Source organism: Miscanthus floridulus, chromosome 8, assembly GCF_019320115.1.
Source record: "Miscanthus floridulus cultivar M001 chromosome 8, ASM1932011v1, whole genome shotgun sequence".
Lineage (NCBI taxonomy): Eukaryota > Viridiplantae > Streptophyta > Magnoliopsida > Poales > Poaceae > Miscanthus > Miscanthus floridulus.
The window spans coordinates 202,972,728-202,977,703 of NC_089587.1; positions in this window are offsets into that span (position 1 = coordinate 202,972,728).

Sequence of the window (4,976 nt, forward strand, 5' to 3'; positions counted from 1 at the left end):
GGAGATGGAATGCTTTGATGGGATGACTATGGAGACAGGAAGAGGCTCATTTGTATAGGGAGGAACAACTACCGAACACAGCAAAAAACTACAGGATTGAGGAGGGGAATTGTAACACCCTCGGTGTTACATCCTAAATCATTTACTAAAACATGTCATGAGCATCATGTTTATGTGTTAGTGCATGTGATAAAGTGTGTAGATCAATTTCTTGTAACCTAAAATGACTAATAAAAATGTTAAATGAAAGTTGATCCAATAGGGCATGTATATCAAGTTGGGTTGAAAACCAATTTTTATTAAATAGAAATACTATAGAACATGTGCGTGATACTTAAATAATGTTTGAAGTACAAACTTTGTAGATGATAGTGAAATACTTTTTGTCGAAAACTAATATTACTAGCTAATATTTCTACTAGCCTAAAAATTGCAAATGGAAATCAAGTTCAGCTCAAAAACATAGAAAATTTACAAGTTTGTCAACAGCTAGACATTGCTATGTTTAGTGAATTATTTTGAGAGATTGGGTTAAGGGGTGGTGTAGTGTTATAGCTTGATTTGGTAGTCTCACATGCCATCTTGAGCATGGAGAAGATGGTTTGGCTCCTGAAGCAACCGTTTAGATGTTTTGGATGCTTTAAAATTCATGCACAACAAGTTCTCGGGCTGGCTTGTCAGGTGGACGTGGTCATCGGGCTCGAGCGCTCGGCATCACCGCTCTAGTCATATGTGCATGCGCTGCTGCACGTGGCTAGCCATGGTTGTCTCTGGCCTAGTTGTGGTCCAACCGCAGTTGGCCTCACCGCGCAGAGCCGCTGCTACTGCCGCCTGCCCTACCCCACGCCATGACGGAGCCGCTGCTAGCACCATCACCTCGCCGTCGTGTCCACACTGCTGCCCTACCATGCATTGCCACAACCAATGCCACTATGACACTATGTTGTGCTACCGCTCGCCTTGTCCTCGCATCCACATGGGTTGTCCATGCTGCCTCGCACCGTCGTGTCGCCTTAATGGCACTGTGGCCATGTATGCTACGTCCCCATCTACCTTCGCATGTGCGCATGTGGTCTGGTCATGTTGTTGGGTAGCAGGTGCATAGACGTCGCCTCGGGTCTAGCTGGCCGCTTGCCGCCAAGGTGAGGATGAGTCAAGCTAGACCTACCCCTCCCTCTGTCCCACCATGACCGACTGACCATGCTCGCTTAAGTTGGCATAGTTGAGTCACCATCGCTCGATTCATCATGTCTCTAGCTTCACCATTAAGCCACCCGACCCCTGACCCCCACCCAGCCTTGAAGCGAGCACAGCCAAGCACCAATTTGGAGTTTTTCCCACCGTCGTGCCCATAAGGCCGTGTCTAGCCATGGATGTGGGTAGCCCTCCTAATGTCCCTCCTGAGCTAATTCACCTGCACCACTAGCATCGCCTTGACTCCCTCTTCACCCTATGCGCCTTAGCCGAACCGCTACCATCTCCCCGTTGTCGCTGACGCGACCGTGCCACCATGGTGCGTCACTGCATGGCTCGGCCGCACATGGTCAACCCTTCTCCATCACCCTCTTCTCCAACCATCACCTTGGCTAGGTCCACAGTAGCCTCCTGATGCTCGCGCGCTAGCCGATTAGGTCTATAGCTGCCCTAGCTCACCGAAATATTGGTGCCACCGTCGCTGATGGCTGTGCGCCGCTACAGCCTTCCCTAGCCAATCATGTCACCCCACACTGCTACTTAGCGTAGATGCTCAGGTCGGAGATGGTGACCGGCCCATTAGGTGGTCTGTCGTAGGTCTCAGGTGGCCGGCGTAGCCACGCTATGTCACCGATCGCCGTGCCACCATGCGCTGGGTCGCTAGGGGTGTATGTGTGGGAATTCTAGGAAAGCTGGGGGGTTAAGTGAGAAGGTTTGAGCGAGGGGGAAATAGTGTTAGGACTTAGTTGTGATTCAGGAGAAGTTTGAGGTCTCTTTTGCAAAGTTGATGAAGCGCGGGATTTCCTAGCCATGGGTCAGCCTCACATGGGCTACACATGCATGCCATTGCATGTGCACAGTGTCATGTGGGCCGTGCATGTGGGCCGCGCGGGAGATTTCGTTTTTCTTTTCCTAAGGAATTAGAAATAGTTTTCTAATTTAATTTTTGAGTTGATCTTTGGTAAATCATATAAAATCATATAGTGTCCATGTTAGGTTCCTAAAATTGTGCTCTATATGTTAGTGTATTTAGTTCATATATATATGTGGATACTAGGAGCTATTAAATCATTTGAGAGTGCTTAATATTATTAGGTTAAATGTTGTAGGAATTTTTGTGGAAAATTGGTGATAGCATTAGTCTTGAAATTTTTATGGTAGCTTCACTGTATTATTATGTGCTCACTGTAATTTTTTAGCCTTAGAATAGACTAAGCATTAGGGTAGTTAAATGCTCTTTATTTCAATATACATTAAATCATTAGTAGAAATAAAGATATATCCTCCATTTGTAAAGTTAGGTGTTTGTTAGTTGAACCCAACACTTTGCTTGATGAAATGATAGTTAGCTTAGTATCTTAGCCATTAGAGCTAGCTTAGTGGCTTAGTATGTGTATTCTTATTTTAAGAGTTGTTGCATAAATACTAAGTGTTGCATTATCATCGCATGCATATAGAGAATGAGTTGGAGGAGATAGTGACCACCGGCGATTGCAAGTTCGAGAAGATCATCGAGGAGTATGAGGAGGAGATTCTCATGTAGGAGGAGGTCCTAGAGCCACCACTGACTGACTCAACTGATACCGTGTCTGCCCAAGGCAAGCCCTAATGCATAACCCCTTATTTTTTATAATCACTGTTTATATATGTTATGTGCATTTATGTTACAGGAATTTTATGGTAACCACATGCATAGATATATCTATCCTAAGATTCTTACTAGTGCATGTTCAAGTAGCTGCTATGCTTAGGTTTCGGTAGTGTGAGTAACCTATTGTTACTCACAATAGGTGATTATTATTACTCTCATAATAAAATGATGAAAGGAAAAATAGAGACATGGTAGGGATATGTTATGGGTATTGGTGGGTGTAATAGGTTGTGTCCCATGGCCAACGGGGCTTAGCTTGGTTACACTATTTTCCTTGTTCTACTTGGCCACTTGTTTGGGGTGATATGGAGTAGCGACGTTGTGACGGATCCCATGCTTCAGCAAGTACTTGTGAAAGTTCTTATTAGTGAAGTGAGTATCTCCATCACTAATCACCATCCTTGGAACTCCAAAATGTGAAAATATTGTCTCTTCAAACATCTTCTTGGAGTTCCTAGCATCGACAGCTCTGCATGGCATGGCTTCAACCCACTTGGAGACATAGTCAACTCCCACCAAGATGTATTCATAGTTCTTTGGCTTTGGAAACGGTCCCAAGTAGTCGACTCTCCAGACATCGAAAAGTTCAATCTGGAGGTTGTTGGTAAGTGAATGGTATCTCTTGAATTGATATTCCCATGCCTCTAACACGCTCCACACCTTCGGATGAAGTCCTTCATATCTTCATACATGGTTGGCCAAAAGAATCCACTTTGCCATATCTTCGAATGAATGTGGAATGCACCATAATGTCCTCCATATGGTGATGAGTAGCATCGCTCGATGATCTTAATGCCTTCTTCTATCGGCACACACCTTCTGAGCAGGCCATCAGAGTAGACTTTGAAGAGGTACAGATCATTCCATATATGGAGACGACTTTCATATATGAGCTTCCTTTTGTTCTCCCTTGGTGGTACATAACCTGCAACCATGAAATTAATAATATTTGCGTACCAGGGGTCGGTTTTTATGACTTTGAAGAGCATGTCGTCCCATAGAGAATCATTGATGGGTAGTTCATGTGGATTTTCAAACTGCATTCTGGACAAGTGATCGGCAACAGAATTTTCTACTCTCTTTTTATCTTTTATTTCTAAGTCAAATTCTTAGAGTAATAAAATCCATCTTATCAATCGAGGTTTAGCATCTTTCTTAATGAGTAGGTATTTTAAAGCAGCATGATCAGTATAAACAATCACCTTAGCTCCTACTAAGTAAGATCTAAACTTATCAATAGCAAAAATAATAGCCAGGTGTTCTTTTTCAGTTGTTGCATAATTAAGTTGAGGTCCTATCAGAGTTTTGCTAGCATAAGCAATTGCATGATGCTTCTTATCTTTTGTTTAACCCAAAACTGCCCCCACAGTATAATCACTAGCATCACACATGATTTCAAAAGGTAGCGACTAATCAGGAGGTTGGATGATTGGTGTAGAGATGGGTGCTTTCTTAAGAATGTTAAAAGATTTCAAGCATGCATCATCAAAATCAGAGGGAACATCCTTGGCCAAAAGATTTGTAAGTGGTCTAGCAATATGTGAAAAATCTTTTATGAAGCGGCGGTAAAACCTCGCATGGCCAAGAAAACTGTGGATCCCTCTTATATTTATGGGAGGAGGTAACTGTTCAATTACTTCAATTTTAGCTCTGTCTACATCAATCCCTCGTTCAGACACCAAGTGTCCAAGCACTATGCCTTCTCTAGCCATGAAATGACATTTTTCTCAATTAAGGACTAAGTGCTTTTCTTCACATCTTTGCAAACCATTGTCTAAATTTTCAAGACAATCATCAAAAGTTTTTCCATAAACAGAAAAATCATCCATGATTTCTTCAATCATATCAGAAAATATAGACATCACGCATCTTTGGAAAGAAGCTAGAGCATTACATAGTCCAAAAGACATTCTACGATAAGCATAAGTTCCATATGGACATGTAAATGTGGTTTTGCTTTAGTCATCTGGACGGATTGGTATCTGATGATAACCTGAATACCCATCAAGGAAATAGAAGAAAGAGTGATTTGTGAGTCGCTCCAACATTTCATCAATGAAGGGCAACAGAAAGTAATCTTTCTTTGTTGCCTTGTTAAGTTTTTGGTAGTCAATGCACATCCACCATCTAA